We start from the raw sequence: 20,275 nt of genomic DNA, 5'->3' as shown, positions 1-20,275 counted from the left end.
TTATCTTTGTCAATGCATCAGTCAGGTCGGGTCCACCATGGATGAAATGTTCTGCAGTTATTCCATAAATGTCCGGATATTTGTTTTGATTTAATTTGTTAATAGCATTCTGGACCTCTAAAACTGAAAAGGAAATTGGGATTGAGCTAATTAACTGCCCAAACATTTTGGTTTCAATGTTGTTTTTGACAGATAGTGAGATACGATTTTACTCGGATTTACACATTATTTATCGGCGATTTTATGTATAAAGCTAGCGGTTTAACAAATTGAACATCGCTGTAATGAATAGTAATGATGAAAATAAGTTTGAAATCGCTTTTTAGGAAACTTTGGTAAAAATGTTTGCAATGTTATTTTTTTTTATATTTTTCAAGGTCCGTCGGGCATGTCGTGCGTAGCTAGTAACCAAATAGAAAGTCCGACTGCAACAGTGGAAGGTCGCAGACCTCGGAACACCGCTAATTTGAACCCCTGCGTACAAATTGAAAAGATACAAACAGTTCGTCTTCTTTTAAATTCAAAATTGCCGCCAACAGAGTGATCAGTTGAACTTATATACGTAGTTGACTACGTATTGACGACAAACAATATTCCTAAGACTTTTTTTCAATTTGGGAAATCTTAACTACTTGCAATGTCTTTAGAGATTTTCGGCGATTAGATATTTCATACATTTGTTCTTTGACATCTTAGCCAAAAGCTCAGGGGATAAAACACTACTTAAAGGATTCCTAATGTGCTCTACTTCATATGTGCAACTTCAAAACTTTTGGGAAAATCGACGATCATTTAAGGTTTTTCTGGTCATATATTTTGTAATCCAGAATGAAAAGTATAAAAAAAAAACTGTCCAATAAGTAACAATTAATATAGTAGCCAGCTAGATGATAACAATGGCACGTATTTCAGTATTTATTTGGTAGCACACAAATCAAGGGTGCTCGCATAAGGCAGCTTAACTGCCTAAAAATGGAGTCACCGTTCATTTATACGCTTACAATCTGCTTCGAAAGAAGCATACATTTTTGTAAAAGGTACTTTTTTCTATTGAACTAATAAGAGCTAGTTTGTAAAAAATCAATCGGGTCCAGGACCAATCCAGTAAATCTTATCACAACCCTTCGTGTTTTTAATCATTTTCTATGTGCATACATTTAGAGTAATTAAGAGCTAGTAAACTCATTTTATACATGATAAATATCAGGCCGTAACTAGCCTCTTTTTATAATGAGGCAAAATATATTCGCCGAGGGTAGCGAGGAGAAAAAAAATTTGCGAAGTATCTGGGGGTTGCTTAAGGCCCCCCAGAGGCTTTGAGTAAAATAACGCAAAATCGTGCACTCAGAGCGTTCCACGGACTCTTTCTTACATTAAAACGCTAACAATCTTTAGCTATTTTTTCGACAATATTCTGGTCTCAATGCAAAAACATAGATTCATTATAATTTAAGACTTTTAGGGGCAATATTAAAAGACCGAGATAAAGTAAAATTCGTATTTCTAATAATCATTAATACCGGGTCTGTCTGTCTGCTCTTGTTTTGTATTGTGCTGACTTTGGTGGTTTTGTTTATGACTAGATTTAAATATAGTGACAGTGCAGTATTATACTTTAAGTACTAGTACTGCTTAATTCGACACTAGGGACCATCTTTCCCTTCGTTTACAGTATAAATGATTCTTTTATTATTGAGTACCCTCCAGCAACTATCAAGATGAAGAACAGGAATAAAAATTTTGACCATTGATCATTTGTATTTTGTCTATGCATTGACTTTGTGTGCGATAAGTTCCCGTGTATGTTTACCCCATATTCCTTTATTTTCTGTCTGAACACGACTTAATGCAAATTTAACCCTTCAATGTAAAAGGTCATATGGCAATACATTGTTGTTGTTTTTTTTCAAATGATTTGGTACCGGGAAATCGGTGGTCTTACTTAATTTAAACCATGTCAGCTATTTAGTTTTGTCCACAGGCGCTTGGGTATATGATACCAAGGATTTGTATAGTAAGACAAACTATTTAGTTAGTCTAACTAAACGACTCAGAGAAAATACCCAATTTTTCTTAGTAAGGATTGTAAAATTAGGTATTTTCTCTGAGACATGTACAAAAGTGATACATATGTATTATAAATATAGAAAATTTAATATCTTAATCAACGAGAAAAAAATATATTTGTATCATATGCCCAAGGCCTGTGGTTTAATATGTATTCTTTGATATCAAGTTCAATTATCGATGCAGAAAAGACAAGTTTTTCTGTGTCCAGTAGCATCGTAGAGCATATTCTTAAAATATTTTCCCGCACGATATCTGGACATTGGTGGACATGTAACATTGCGCACGTATAGAAATGAAAATCAACACTCAGACTATAGTCATGAAGTCGGAAAATAAAAGAACAAAAGACTGTGAACCCCCAGACACAGAAGTACAAACAATAGACCATCAACTCCGAAAACCAAAAGTAAAATAGAAACATGGATCACGAAAAAATGCAGGGGCGACATCAGGGAGTGAAGAGAACTTGCTTCTTGCACGACACTTTCCGGGAAAACAATTTAATATGAAGACAATCTTTTTTTTCAGTCTTTTATTTTTGAAATTTCCAGCATGAGGCATTTGCCTCAATGTAGTTACGTCCGAATAATAAAACATTTCCGGTTATGGATTACATTCTTCTACACTTGTTTCCATATTTTTCTAAAAAATTCACAATTTCATGTTTGTAGCATAATTTTTGTGTGTACTAAAAAAAAAGTGATTTGGTTATGGTCATGTAGACCTAGACTTATCCTAATCAGGTATCCCTAACCTATATGTTTCCTCTTTTGTAATATGTAGAATAGTTCAAATTTGATTTCCTGTTTACACCATATTTTTTTTTTTTTTTTTTAATCTTTTTTCTTCTTTCTGTTTTTTTTGTATTGTTTCCTCATTTTTATTAATAAACTCTTTTAGTCCCAATTCCTGAACCTTCGAGGTTATTACTCACAACTAATTCACAGCCTCCCCTTTGTGATATAGAACCTTGTGGTGCAATATTAGAAAGAACCATACACTCACAGTTATAGTCTGGAAACTAGAAAATGATTATTTTGATTCCCCTTTGGACCCAAAATTACTAATGATCACTAATCTGTTGGGACCATCACCCCTAAAATCAATCCTCAAATTCGTTTTGTGGTTTCAAAACTCATGTTTAAATTTCATAAAGATCCATTCATTTTAAATATATTTATTGTCCGGAAACCAAGTGTCTCCTGACAACTGAGTTACTCTGTGATACCAATATACGACAAAAATAAGTTGCAGTGTATAATAACTCAAAATTATATGTCAATTGACAATTTTGATAATTTTGACTTATTTGGAGATGTTTCTTTGCTTGATATTTTTGCTGTTTATTATATCTCAATCTATAATGATATTCAAGATTATAACAACAAACTGCAAACATTATTTTATCTATATTTTATTAATATATACTTTTACAAAATAGAAGTTATTTCTGAAGCTGATTGCACACTAAATACATTAATACATGATATAAAAAACACCATAAGTTATATACAATTTTCAGTGTATTGCATAACATAAGAAAAACAAGAATGTGTCCCCAGTACACAAATGGCCCTCTCGCACTATCATTTTCTATTTTCAGTGGACCGTGAAATTGGGGGTCAGAACTAATTTGGCATTAAAATTAGAAAGATCATATCTACAGGAACATGTATCCAAAGTTTTAGGTTCTGAAACAGGACAGACGAAAGAACGAACGGACGGACGATACCTATACAACCACAAAATTGTTTGGCTGCATAGTCGTATAAAAACTGCATTTGCAAGGCCATGTTGGTTGACAGGTGAGTTCATTGGACTCATTTTTAAAAATATATACCCTAATGATGAATAAGGTCAAATTTGGTTACAGTTGTTTACAGTAGTTTTAGAAAAAGTAAACAACGACATATATTGGACACCTAGTACTTGGCCCCTTTAGGGCAATGAAAGCTGAAAAATAAGGATATCAAGTTTTTGGAAGCTCTTTACAACAATATACATGGCAATAATTATATCATTTTCAAATGTTACAAATTCATTTATTTCAGTACAATACTAAATATATAACCAGATGCTCCGTAGGGCGCAGCTTTATATGACCACAGAGGTCGAACCCCAATAATTCAATTTTTGATGAAATCAAATTATGTTCATTTTTAGACCCTTTAGACCTCAATGTGGACGTATTTGATAACTAGGCCCAAATATTATTCAGATGCTCCACATGGCACAGCATACAACCGATGAGTTCGAACTCTGAACAGTTGGGGGCAAGTATGGACACAGCATTCAAGTTTGATACAGCTCTGAATTTGGATTGTGATTAAATAGTTGACACAACATAGGTTTTTGACACAGAATAAATGTGGTCTAAGAACTTAAACTTTAAAATTTTAAATTGCACATTTACCTTTTATGGTCCATTATCCAAAATCTAAACACATGGTTAGAATCAGCATATCAAAGAACCCGGACAATTAAATTTTTGATGAAATCAAAAAGAGTTCAATTTGGGACCCTTTAGACCTCAATGTGGACCAATTTAATAGCTGGGCCCAAATATCAAAAATCTACATACATGGTTAGATTCAGCATATATCAAATAAAGCCGTAAATTCAATTTTTGTTGAAATCAAACAAAGTTTAATTTTGGACCCTGATTTAATTTGACCAACTAGAAAACTGATACAGCTCATATGTTTTCTTGAGTTGCTAAATGCCTAACATAAAAAACTCTACCTAAAATGACAAAAAATAGTAGCTCTGATATAAATTACTTATTCAAACCAGATGCTCCACAGGCGCAGCTTTATACGACCGCAGAGGTTAAACCCTGAACAGTTTGGGAAAGAATGGACACAACATTTCTAACACAGAATGAATGTGGTCTAATGAACTTAAATTGTTTGCCTTTGAGCAATTAACTATGCTGTTGAATATTAATCCTCTCAAAAAATGTTTGAAGAAATTTTCTTTTTATTTATGAAATCTGAAATGAGAAAAATTGCCCCCCCCCTCAATTTTGTTTTCACATCCCCCTTTCCCTTATTCCAGAACTGATCTCAATTAAAATTTCTAATGGAGTTTGCAACAATAACTGCTCATTTAAATACATCATAAAATTTTAAAATGTAAAAAAAAGTGATTGCTATCACTGAATGGTAAAGATTGTTTTAATTTATCAGTTGGTAGTAAAAGTGAAAATACATTGTATATTGTATAAAAAAATTATTTAAATTGATTCAACAACTATTCTGGACAAAGAAAGACAACTCAAAATTTTCAAAGAATATTGAAAATATCTTGCTATTGTACAAATAACTATTCTGGACAAAGAAAGATAACTCCAATTGAAAATTGATTGCTACTGCACGATATTGTGTAATTAGATATTTCTTGCTGTTGTGCAATACTATCAATTGAAGATTTCTTGCTATTGAACAATACTGTGCAATTGAAAATTTCTTGCTATTGCTGAATACTGTGCAATTGAAAATTTCTTGCTATTGTACAATACTTAATATAATGATTTTGAATCCTGATTTGGACCAACTTGGAAAACTGGGCCCATAATCAAAAATCTAAGTACATGTTTGGATTCAGCATATCAAAGAACTCCAAGATTTCAATCTTTGTTAAAATCAAACTAAGTTTAATTTTGGACCCTTTGGACTTTAATGTAGACCAATTTGAAAACAGGACCAAAAATGAAGAATCTACATACACAGTTAGATTTGGCATATCAAAGAACCCCATTTATTCAATTTTTGATGAAATCAAACAAAGTTTAATTTTGGAACCCGATTTGGACCAACTTGAAAACAGGGCCTATAATCAAGAATCTAAGTACATTTTTAGATTCAGCATATCAAAGAACCCAACCCATTCATTTTTTGTCAAAATCAAACTAAGTTTAATTTTGGACCCTTTGCACCTTAATGTAGACCAATTTGAAAACGGGACCAAAAGTTAAGAATCTACATACACAGTTAGATTCGGCATATCAAAGAACCCCAATTATTCAATTTTGATGAAATCAAACAAAGTTTAATTTTGGACCCTTTGGGCCCCTTATTCTGATGGGACCAAAACTCCCAAAATCAATACCAACCTTCCTTTTATGGTCATAAACCTTGTGTTTAAATTTCATAGATTTCTATTTACTTATACTAACATTATGGTGCGAAAACCGCGAAAAATGCTTATTTGGGTCCCTTTTTGGCCCCTAATTCCTAAACTGTTGGGACCTAAACTCCAAAAATCAATACCAACCTTCCTGTTGTGATCATAAACATTGTGTTTAAATTTCATTGATTTCTATTTACTTAAACTAAAGTTATTGTGCAAAAACCAAGAATAATGCTCATTTGGGCCCTTTTTTGGCACCTAATTCCTAAACTGATGAAACCAAAACTCCCAAAATCAATCCCAACCTTTCTTTTGTGGTCATAAACCTTGTGTCAAAATTTCATAGATTTCTATTAACTTAAACTAAAGTTATAGTGCGAAAACCAAGAAAATGCTTATTTGGGCCCTTTTTGGCCCCTAATTCCTAAAATGTTGGGACCAAAACTCCCAAAATCAATACTAACCTTCATTTTGTGGTCATAAACCTTGTTTTAAAATTTCAAAGATTTCTATTCACTTTTACTAAAGTTAGAGTGCGAAAACTAAAAGTATTCGGACGAAGACGACGACGATGACGTGATAGCAATATACGACGAAATTTTTTTCAAATTTTGCGGTCGTATAAAAATCTAAGTACAATTTTATATTCAGCATATCAAAGAACCCCAAGGATTCAATTTTTGTTAAAATCAAGCTAAGTTTAATTTTGGACCCTTTGGACCTTAATGTAGACCAATTTGAAAACGGGACAAAAAATTAAAAATCTACAAACACAGTTATATATAGATTCGGCATATCAAAGAACCCCAATAATTCAATTTTTGATGAAATCAAACAAAGTTTAATTTTGGACCCTATGGGCCCCTTATTCCTAAACTGTTAGGACCAAAACTCCCAAAACCACTACTAACTTTTATGGTCATAAATCATGTGTTTCAAATTTTGCGGTCGTAAATGATTGCTTTACAAATCTTTTTAACATAACCCGTACCACTCCTTTTGTTGTTTCTGAAAACCAGCCAGTACTGGCTTCATGACATTTGAATTTGACTGTGTTCCTGAAAATTTGCTCCACATGATTTTTCACCCCCATAACAATTACCAATAAACAGCTGCGCCATGAGCCCATGATACGCGGACGTCTTGTGTGGAATAATCATAAAAAGTTTCTGAGAAAGTTTTTAGCAATAACCATATATTGTTTTTGAGACACAGCGGGACATGTGAAACCCTCAACCTTGTTTTTATAAAAAAACTAGAGGCTCTAAAGAGCCTGTGTCGCTCACCTTGGTCTATGTGCATATTAAACAAAGGACTCAAATGGATTCATGACAAAATTGTATTTTGGTGATGGTGATGTGTTTGAAGTTCTTACTTTACTGAACGATTTTGCTTCTTACAATTATATCTATCATGAACTTTGCCCATTAGTAACAGAGAACTATATTTGGTAAAAATTTACATAAATTTACCAAATTAATGAAAATTGTTAAAAATTGACTATAAAGGGCAATAACTCCTTAAGGGGTCAATTGACCATTTAGGTCATGTTGACTTATTTGTAGATCTTACTTTGCTGAACATTATTGCTGTTTACAGTTTATCACTATCTATAATAGTATTCAAGATAACCAAAAACGGCAAAATTTCTTTAAAAATTACCAATTGGAGGGCAGCAACCCAACAACCAGTTGTCCAATTCATCTGAAAAATTCAGGGCAGATAGATATTGACTTGATTAACAATTTAACTTCTTGTCAGATTTGCTCTAGATGCTTTGGTTTCATAGTTATAAGCAAAAAACTGCATTTTACCCCTATGTTCTATTTTTAGCCGTGGCGGCCATCTTGGTTGAATGGCCAGGTCATCGGACACATTTTTCAAACTAGATACCCCAAAGATGATTGTGGCTAGTAGTTTCAGTGGAGATTTTGTAAAAGATTACTTAGATTTATGAAAAATGGTTAAAGATTGACTATAAAGGGCAATAACTCCTAAAGGGGTCAACTGACCATTTTGGTCATGTTGACTTATTTGTAGATCTTACTTTGCTGAACATTATTGCTGTTTACAATTTATCTCTATCTATAATAATATTGAAGATAATAACCAAAAACAGCAAAATTTCCTCAAAATTACCAATTCAGGGGCAGCAACCCAACAACCGATTGACCGATTCATCTGAAAATTTCAGGGCAGATAGTTCTTGACCTGATAAACATTTTTATCCCATGTCAGATTTCCTCAAAATGCTTTGGTTTTTGAGTTATAAGCCAAAAACTGAATTTTACCCCTATGTTCTATTTTTAGCGGTGGCGGCCATCTTGGTTGGTTGACCAGGTCACGCCACACATTTTTTAAACTAGATACCCCAAAGATGATTGTGACCAAGTTTGGATTAATTTGGCCAAGTGGTTTCAGAGGAGAAGATTTTTGTAAAAGATTACTTTAATTTACGAAAAATGGTTAAAAATTGACTATAAAGGGCAATAATTCCTAAACGGGTCAACTGACCATTTTGGTCATGTTGACTTATTTGTAGATCTTACTTTGCTGAACATTATTGCTGTTTACAGTTTATCTCTATCTATAATAATATTCAAGATAATAACCAAAAACAGCAAAATTTCCTCAAAATTACCAATTCAGGGGCAGCAACCCAACAACCGATTGACCGATTCATCTGAAAATTTTAGGGCAGATAGATCTTGACCTGATAAACATTTTTATCCCATGTCAGATTTCCTCAAAATGCTTTGGTTTTTGAGTTATAAGCCAAAAACTGCATTTTACCCCTTTGTTCTATTTTTAGCCGTGGCGGCCATCTTGGTTGGTTGACCAGGTCACGCCACACATTTTTTAAACTAGATACCCCAAAGATGATTGTGGCCAAGTTTGGATTAATTTGGCCAAGCAGTTTCAGAGGAGAAGATTTTTGTAAAAGATAACTTTAATTTACGAAAAATGGTTAAAAATTGACTATAAAGGGCAATAACTCCTAAACGGGTCAACTGACCATTTTGGTCATGTTGACTTATTTGTAGATCTTACTTTGCTGAACATTATTGATGTTTACAGTTTATCTCTAACTATAATAATATTCAAGATAATAACCAAAAACAGCAAAATTTCTTCAAAATTACCAATTCAGGGGCAGCAACCCAACAACCGATTGACCGATTCATCTGAAAATTTCAGGGCAGATAGATCTTGACCTGATAAACATTTTTACCCCATGTCAGATTTGCTCTAAATGCTTTGGTTTTTGAGTTATAAGCCAAAAACTGCATTTTACCCCTATGTTCTATTTTTAGCCGTGGCGGCCATCTTGGTTGGTTGACCGGGTCACGCCACACATTTTTTAAACTAGATACCCCAATGATGATTGTGGCCAAGTTTGGTTTGATTTGGCCCAGTAGTTTCAGAGGAGAAGATTTTTGTAAAAGTTAACGACGACGGACGACGACGACGACGGACGACGGACGACGACGGACGACGACGGACGACGGACGACGGACGCCAAGTGATGAGAAAAGCTCACTTGGCCCTTCGGGCCAGGTGAGCTAAAAACTAAATATCACTAAAATAAAATTTTGAATCAAAACCAAAAAGTATAAAGATCTTTAGAATTGTTTTTGAGATACGGCGCGACATGTAAAAAAAAACTCCCCTGTTTAACAAAATACTCAATAACTCCAAAATAAAGTTTTGAATCATTACCAAAAAGAATAAAGATCTTTAGATTAATATGACAAAGAAGTGGGTAAATTTTTAAGCAATAATCATAAATTGTTTTTGAGATAAGGCACAACATGTAAAAAAAAACTCCCCCTTTTTTACAAAATACTCAATAACTCAAAAATGAAATTTAGAATCATCACCAAAAAGTATACAGATCTTTAGATTGATATAACAAAGACATGTGTAAAGTTTTAAGCAATAATCATAAATGGTTTTTGAGATATGGTGCGACATGTAAAAAAAAACTCCCTTTTTTTACAAAATACTCAATAACTCAAAAATAAAATTTTGAATCATCACCAAAAAGTATACAGATATTAAGATTAATATAACTAAGAAGTGTTTGAAGTTTTAAGCCATAATCAAGAATAATTTTTGAGGTACGGTGCGACATGTGAAAAAAACACACCCCTGTTTTAGTAACAAAGTGCCGTAACTCAAAAAGTTTTAATCTTATTTTCACCAAAAAATATACAGATCATTTGACCATCATAAGAAACAACTATATTAAGTTTCATGAAATTTGACTAAGTCGTTCTGAAGTTAAGTTGTGACATGTTTACCCCGGACAGACAGACGGACAAATAAACAGACAGACAGACTGACAGACGGATGGACGAACACCAGACATTTGAATACCATAATACATCCCATCAAAATTTTGACAGGCGTATAAAAAAAGAAAGAAAACTACATAGGGATCTTTGTGATAGCTATTGGTCATTCTCGACTAGGGGAAAGGCAGGGGGCATGAGGGCTTGGCCTTTGAAGGGTTACAAACAGCAATTATTGAAAATATATATATACTTCTATATAGTACTTATAATGAAAATTCAAATATCTATAATTAAAATAAGCAATTATTTAGCATGTTCATCTATCCTTATGTGGATGATGAAATACTTTAGATCGTGCTACACTGTATGGCACAAGTCATTTGACGATAGCGCAAGACAATTAAACGATTGCAGGTGCCATCTTTAAACAGGCCATTGAGATCCCTAGGCAAGAAATTATTAAACGTGTTGTTTTCAATATATCACCTTATATACATCCTTAAAACATATAAAATCTGACAACTTGTCCTTTGCAGGCTTTTTTGTAGTTACCGTTTTCAAGATGTCAACCAAAATTTGGAAAAAAAGCAAATAAGGGGCCAAAACTCGTAGAGCAGAAAATTTTATCTAAAATGTTCCAATGAATAGAAAGATTGTACCTAGATGCAATCTGTCGTAATTCTATGAACATAACAAGATCTATCAATTAAGTTTGATTTTTTTTTCATTTAGCAAAGGTTGTTGTTTTCTTCATGATCTTACAAGAAAGTGGAGTTAAGATTAGATTCAAGTGCACCCACACCAGCGGGTTGAAACTCACAACCTTAGTGTTGACTGGCTAATGATTACAGTAGTAACTAATTAGACTACTTGGCCAATAAGGCTCCAAGAAGATTTTTTTTAAATAAGTTAAAGAAAATTTGGAAAAAAATGAAAAATAAAGGGCATAACTGGATGATGGATTTTCTGATTAATCTGAAAATTTCAGCATAGTTAGATCTTGACATGCTGATAATTCTAACTCTCTGCCAGAATTTTGATAAGTTACCATTATTTTTTTTTTTTTTTTAGAGGAAACAAAAACATCGACATAATGTTCATAGTAGATACCCTAAGGAAGTCATGATCATCTTCAGTGGTTTCAGAGAAGAAGATCTCTGAAGAACACTAAAGCATGATGAATGCGAGTTGATAACAAAAGCTCACCCTGACTTTTAGTCATGCAGAAAAAAAGAAGGAGGAAAATAGTAGGAACCTCTATATATACATGATTTAGCTATTTAAAAGAAATGGTAATTTCAACCAAAATGACAACTTTCAGTCAACCTTTTTTGAAATGCATCTTGTTTTAAATGCCCACTTTAAAACAGAATTAATAAATGTATACAACTGATCAAGGCTATTCAGATCAAGTTTCCCTTTTCCATTATCATCCAAAAATACAAACTGAATTTCTGGTGAATCTAAATAATGTAGCTTATTTCCATGTTTTACAATAGCAGACATTTGATAACTTCTAGGTGTAACAACCAAACCAAATACAGCATCTTGGAAGAAAAGTCTTGAAAGCATTTGTGGTATATTCTGAATATAACCTTCCTTCTCACTATATGCTGGCTTCATTTCAACAACCAATGGAAAGGAACCTGGGTCATCAGCAATAGCAACACATAAATCTGGCACAACTTTGCATTTTGAAACTGTATTGCGTGCATTGCCAGTTTCAGCAGATGTGCTGGACAATGCAGAATAAGATTCAAGACTCAATGAAGATAAATTGGATGTCATTGAACCAACAGGAGTTTGTACAAAGGGTGCATTAAACTCCATCTGTGTCATTACATCTTCTAAATCACCACAAATGCTTTCAATAATAGTGTTGGTACTACAATGATTAGATGGTGCTATACAAGATACATCATCAATGTCATTACCAGTGGTCTGAACTATTTTCTGTACTAACTGTTCCATCCAAGCTTTTGCTGGGCCATTTTTCATATCACACTTCAAAGCAGCTCCAAAATGAGACAGATATTTTTGTTGGCCTGAAACAAATTAAGTGCATACAATTTATATTTGAAAAGTAAAACCTAAACAATACATGCAATAGCTGCTGTGGCACAGCAAATTTACAGAAAAATATATTTGAATCATCTACAGTAAACAAAATTATGTTTAAATAAACAACAATGACATGCATCATGTTTTCAACTACCATGCATTAAGGCCTAAATTAAAATATTGTTTGTTTGCCCTTTTCCGACCCTATGTTTTGAAACAGGGTAGGTAGGTAGGTAAAAAAGTTTATTTTTTTCCCCAAAAAAATAACTTTGGTCATTTGACTTATTTTTGAGTCTTAAATTGCTGTACATTATTGCTGTTTACAGTTTATCTCCATCTATAATAATATTCAAGATAATAACCAAAAACAGTAAAATTTCCTTAAAATTACCAATTTATGGGCAGCAACCTAACAATGGGTTGTCTGATTCATCTGAAAATTTCAGGGCAGATAGATCTTTACCGGATTAACAATTTTACCCCATGTCAGATTTGCTCTAAATGCTTTGGTTTTTGAGTTATAAGCCAAAAACTGCATTTTACCCCTATGTTCTATTTTTAGCCATGGCGGCCATCTTGCATGGTTGGCCGGGTAATTAAACACAAGCTTTAAACTAAATACATCAATGATGATTGTGGCCAAGTTTGGATTAATTTGGCCCGATAGTTTCAGAGGAGAAGATTTTTGTTAAAGATCATGGATATTTACAAAAAATGGTTAAAAATTGAATATAAAGGGCAATTACTCCTAAAGGGGTCAACTGACCATTTTGGTCATGTTGACTTATTTGTAAATCTTACTTTCCTGAACATTAATGCTGTTTACAGTTTATCTCTATCTATAATAATATTCAAGATAATAACCAACCAGATGCTCCGCAGGGCGTAGCTTTATACGACCGCAGAGGTTGAACCCTGAACGGTTGGGGCAAGTATGGACACAACATTCAAGCTGGATTCAGCTCTAAATTTGGATTGTGATTAAATAGTTGACACAGCATAGGTTTCTGACACAGAATGAATGTGTTCTAATGAACTTAAAATTTTGTTTTCTCTTAGAGCAATTCACTATGCTGTTGAATATTAATCCTCTCAAAAAAATGTTTGAAGAAATTTTCTTTTTATTTATGAAATTTCAAATGAGAAAAATTGAACCCAATTTTTTAATCACATCCCCCTTTTCCTTATTCCAAAACTAATCTCAAATAAAATATTCTAATGGAGTTTGCAACAATAACTGCTCATTTAAATACATCATAAAATATTAAGATGTAAAAAAACTGCTTGTTATCACTGAATGGTAAAGATTATTTAAATTTATCAGTTGGTAGTAAAAAGTGAATATACATTGTGTATTGTATATAACAAAGATTTAAGTTGATTCTGGACAAAGAAAGATAACTCCAATTAAAAAAAAATCTTGCAATAAGATATTTCTTGCTTACTATTTTGGACAAAGAAAGATAACTCTAATTAAAAAAAAAATTGCTATTTCACAACAATGTGAAATTAGATATTTCTTGCCATTGCACAATACTGTGCAATTGAAAAGACTTGCTATTGCACAATACTTAATATAATAATTTTAGATCCTGATTTGGACCAACTTGAAAACTGGGCCCATAATCAAAAATCTAAGTACATGTTTAGATTCAGCATATCAAATAGGCCCAAGAATTTCATTTTTGTTAAAATCAAACTTAGTTTCATTTTGGACCCTTTGGACCTTAATGTAGGCCAATTTGAAAACGGGACCAAAAATGAAGAATCTACATACACAGTTAGATTTGGCATATCAAAGAACCCCATTTATTCAATTTTTGATGAAATCAAATAAAGTTTAATTTTGGACCCAGATTTGGACCAACTTGAAAACTGGGCCAATAATCAAGAATCTAAGTACATTTTTAGATTCAACATATCAAAGAACCCAACCGATTCATTTTTTTTCAAAATCCAACTAAGTTTAATTTTGGACCCTTTGGACCTTAATGTAGACCAATTTGAAAACATGACCAAAAGTTAAGAATCTACATACACAGTTAGATTCGGCATATCAAAGAACCCAAATTATTCAATTTTGATGAAATCAAACAAAGTTTAATTTTGGACCCTTTGGGCCCCTTTTTCCTAAACTGTTGGGACCAAAACTCCCAAAATCAATACCAACCTTCCCTTTATGGTCATAAACCTTGTGTTTAAATTTCATAGATTTCTATTAACGTTATGTTGCGAAAACCAAGAAAAATGCTTATTTGGGTCCCTTTTTGACCCCTAATTCCTAAACTGTTGGGACCTAAACTCCCAAAATCAATACCAATCTTCCTTTTGTGGTCATAAACATTGTGTTTAAATTTCATTGATTTCTATTCACTTAAACTAAAGTTATAGTGCGAAAACCAAGAAAATGCTTATTTGGGCCCTTTTTGGCCCCTATTTCCTAAAATGTTGGGACCAAAACTCCCAAAATCAATACCAACCTTCCTTTTATGGTCATATACCTTGTGTTAAAATTTCATAGATTTCTATTCACTTTTACTAAAGTTAGAGTGCGAAAACTAAAAGTATTCGGACGCCGACGACGACGCAGACGACGACGCCAACGTGATAGCAATATACGACGAAAATTTTTTCAAAATTTGCGGTCGTATAAAAAGGAACCAAAGTTGGAATACCAAATTATGGTCCATATCTGACTGTTTACAACAATCAAACTTTAATTATAACTCAATTTTGACATAGTTGAATGTGTCTTGAAAAAATAACATACATCGGATGTTACCTATCAAATTAGGCTGAACTCGAGGAAATTGGCTAAAATATATTGTGGTAATGTCTACGGACAAGACAATTTCAGTTAAAAACAAAATCTGTTAGAATGAATTGAGACTATATTCATGTTGAAAATACTGAGTCTTAATTTGAATAGATAACTTTCTTCACCTAAAATAAGATTTAAGTTCTATAGCAGACAATTAATTGAATTTAATACTTGTTATGTACAAGTGTCTTGTCCGTAGACACTTCCTCATCTGCTGTTAATACTGAAATACAAAAGATAAAGTAAGAGAGAGAGAAATACTTTTTCTAAATATGATTTAGTTAACCTTTTAAGGTATGCAGCAACTGGAATAAACAGTATTGAAGTAAAATAAGGTATGCTTTTTATGACTGATGATCTGCCACTTTTTAAAATCCACAAGTTTCTGTAAAGTAATTTTTCAAAAATTGAGAACACTTAAATTACCATTTATTTATTAAAGGTAAGATATGTTTAAGTTTAAACAACACATAGGACTAATTTAGACCCATACAGCCAAGCAATATTGATAAAAAGACATGTCTATGGACAAGACATGTGTCTACGGACAAGACATTCTGACATATTTTTAAAAAATTTCCTCTATTAATAGATGGTAGAAAAAAATGTTAGTAGTGTTTTCATATCTACAACAGGAACTTAGCAATGCAACATTGAAGTTATTATACTTCCAGTTTATAACTAGGGAATGCATGTCTACAGACAAGACAATTTTTCACTTTATTTGTATATCCAACTTTGATGGCATATATCTCCAGATAGGGTACTGCAATTTTGATAAATGAGGTAGTTTTTGATAAAGTATATACTAAAAGAGAAAACAAACATGACAAAACACATAATAGTATAAATTTGATTCATTTTTCTCTTATATCACTACACTGAGCAGGCTAAAAACAAAAGTACAAAATTTCATAACAAACCCATAGTATTCAACTTTTGATCATACAATGTAACTTTGTAACCACTGGAGATTTTTTGTTGCAACAACCAGTAAAAGAAAGATGAATAAATTGTCTATAACAGTGAACCAAAAATGTAGTTCAAACTAATTTCACTTATTAACTATCAATTGTTAAAAACAGGGAAATTTTAAATGAAACAACATAACGTGAAATTTTGCCCATTTTCAGCGTGTATTTTAGTGTTTTATTTAAAAACGGTAACACCTATACATGATATTTGATATTCATTGTGAAGCCCTACATTCTCTCCTTCAGTTCAAACATGTATTACTTATGTAAACATTATCTTCTTGTCTTTACAAGCCTATAACATAGACCCACTATGAAATGCACATCTGATCTTGGCTAGGCCGATAAGTTTTCTGGGACTATTAGTTTTGAAAAAAAATATCACGTAGAATGTGAAGCTTATTCATATGCACTACTATTTTGTTTTCAAATATCAAAATATAGAGCTGTGACGCATAATGTCAACGTTTATATGCCTGGAACTTTGAAGAGTTTGAACTTGCACTTACATGACTTATATTCTGTACTACGTACCTTGTACGCTTTCCTTAAGGTTTTCTGTTAGAGATAACTTCGTACTGGTAAGATATGTCCGGGCAGACATACATTACTAGTAGAAAAGTCCCTAGAGTGTTAAAAATTTTATGTGTGCCTTCGTTTCCAATAAAAAATGCTACAAGACTTAAAACTTGTACAGGCAGACAGGGTTTTGTCAATTTGGGTTCATGTCAGATATAAATAATATACAATGATATAGCGGCATCGTTAACATAATCATCCTGATCTGCGGATCACAAAAGGCCATCCCTACATAGAATACAACGTCCGTTTACAAATTAGTTTGTACACACGTTAATAATTTTGAATCAAACAAACTTTTTTGTAAATGAACCCTGCTCTTTAAGTATAAAGGTACAGAGTAACGTAGTCTTATCATAATTTCGGGAAGCGTTCAACATCGATTTCAAACAAATGTTTTGAAACTTGAATTGCAAGTTTTCATGTCAAACGCTCAGGTGATACCAAACGGACTGGACCTTATACGTTAAAGATAAAACCCGAGGATTCCGGTCAAAAAGTTTTGAGCGGGAAATACAAATATAAGATTTTCGGTAGAAACCAAAAAATAAAATAAAATAAAATCTTACTGGTAAATACAATTAAAGGATTTTCAGGCAGAACGAATTTATAGGGTCAGTCGGTAAAGGGCAAACAAACAATATTTTAATTTAAGTCTAATGTATACTGTTGACCATGAACGTATAAATAATGTCCAGGTTTACGTCCTGTGTTGACTGAGTAAGGTACAAAATAAAAGTCTTGCATTTGTTTATTCAAAATAGGATTATATTTTAGATTCCGGTTAATCAATTGTAAAAGGACCTTCTCATGCTTCTAGCTATAGGGCCTCAATCATAAGACACACAAATGTCAATCATTACAAAGCAAATTTAAACCCTGAATAAATTTTAATTTATCAGAATTTTGTGGTCATATAAAAATGACCTTGTATTGTGTCAACAAATTTTCTAAAGGAATGTATGTATGCTTTGCCAAAACCACGAAATGAAATATCCAGGAATATGCAAGTTTCCCTTTAACCATGAAATTTGAAAAATAAATGAATCCACAGTACATGGTTAGATTCAGCGTATCTAAGAACCCCATTAATTCATTTTTTGTTGAAATCATTCATATTTTAATTTTGAACCCTGATTTGGATCAACACAAAACTGGGCCCACAGTCAAAAATTGAAGTATATGTTCAGATTCAGCATTTTAAAGAATCCCAAGGATTCAATGTTTGTTAAAATCAAACCAAGGTAAATTTTGGACCCTTTGGACCTTAATGTACAAGAAAAATCATAGACCCATTTGTGGACTTCGGATTTTGTGTGCTCTATGATCAGTTTGTTGTCTCTTTGACACATTCTGCATTTCCATTCTCAATTTTATTTCAATCTGTAAATTAGAAGAAAAAAAATTAAGAATCTCGATACATGGTTAAATTTGGCATATCAAACATGTCAAAGAAACCAAATAATTCCATTTTTTATGAAATCAAACAAAATTTAATTTTTGACCCTATAGTCCCTGAAATCCTAAACTGTCATGACTGTTGGGACCAAAACTCCCCAAATCAATCCTAACCTTCCTTTAGTGGTTGTAAACCTTGCATTACAATCTTATTGATTTCTATTTACTTGTACTTAAGTTATTATCAAGAAATCGTCTGTCTTTGGACGACGTTGACAACGACACATTGCGACATGCATGACATGATACCAATATACATGAAATACGACCAAATAAAATTTTAATTTTTGCAGTCATATAAAAAGTTGTGTTAATCTATCTAGCATGTCAGTGATACATCTTCACTGAATTGAAGTTTTGGACGTATCATAATGAGGGACCATCAAAATCCCAATTAATGTACATGTAATTAGATATAGGAACACTTTACAGCTTAAATATCTCCTACATCATGTACATGTCCTAGCTATTATGTAAGTCTCACCTGCTGAAAGCTTTATATCAGATGCTTTTTTTTTTAAGGCTTGAGCTGTCATTGTGGAATTAGTCACCCATTGTGTTACGGATCCAACCAATTCATACTTATAGTCTAAAAGCTCTATCCATTGTGATATTTTATTCCAGTATTCATCTTTTAATTCGGAAATCTCAAATCCCTCTAAATATCTTGCAAGCCATCCATAAAAATCCTTGTATGACCAAATGCCTGCTCCAATGTACTCATAGCCAGATCCCTCACAAGAGCTGTCTTCTCTTGTGATGAATTTAACATGCTTTGGCTTTCTAGCAATCTTATTCTTTACAACAGGTGACACAATTCTTACACAAACTGCTCTTTGATTATAAGATGCCATCCATCCCTGAAAGTTTTATGAGAATAATTATATTACATAAAATAATATGTTAGTCAAAGAGATACTTTATATAATTGTTTAAATAAACCAATTTTTCAAGACGTTTCGGCCAATGGCCTTCTTCAGTTCTTTATTTTTCCTCTCAACTACATGGCTGCCATTACATTCAATCATTGATAAGATCATGAAGATGTTATAGCTAAAATCTACATTACAGACAAAATATGTAGTTTTTCAGATAAAGAAATGCAATATATTTTATGTAATTATACTCAACCATTCAAACAATTTGGCATGACATGGGTTATGTTCTTCTCATGTATATATATATATGTCATGATGGTATGATACTAAACCAATAACAGGAGGGATCCTGCCTGATATTCATATGTCATAATGATGAAGACATAATCTTTCAAAAAGATTAATTGAAGTCTGAAGCTGACATATTAGTTAACTGCTAGTAGCCTGTTGCTATCTATTTATCATTGTCATTTTGTTTATTTTCTTTTGTTACATCTTCTGACATCAGATGCAGACTATTCTTGAAATGAATTTCATGTGGGTATTGTTGTGTGTTTACTTTTATACCTTGGCTAGAGGTATAGGCCTAAGGGGGAGGGTCAAGATCTCATAATTAAAATTGAGAATGGAAATGGGGAATGTACTCCTTAAAGAGTTCATTGACGATTTTGGTCATGTTGACTTATTTGTAACTCTTATTTTGCTGTGCATTATTGCTGTTTACAGTTTATCTCTATCTATAATAATATTCAAGATAATAACAAAATACGGCAAAATTTCCTTAAAATTACCGATTCAGGTGCAGTAACCTAACAAAGGGTTGTCTGATCTATTTGAAAATTTCAGGGCAGATAGATCTTGACCTGATAAACAATTTTACTTCAGTGAGATTTGCTCTAAATGCATTGTTTTTGAGTTATAAGCCAAAAACTGCATTCTTATATGACGTCCTTATTACGCTTTGTTAACAAAGCTGTGTTCTAATGAGCACAAAAAATATGATTT

Source organism: Mytilus trossulus, unplaced genomic scaffold (assembly GCF_036588685.1).
Source record: "Mytilus trossulus isolate FHL-02 unplaced genomic scaffold, PNRI_Mtr1.1.1.hap1 h1tg000373l__unscaffolded, whole genome shotgun sequence".
In the NCBI taxonomy this organism is placed as follows: Eukaryota; Metazoa; Mollusca; class Bivalvia; order Mytilida; family Mytilidae; genus Mytilus; species Mytilus trossulus.
This window is presented reverse-complemented; position numbering follows the sequence as displayed.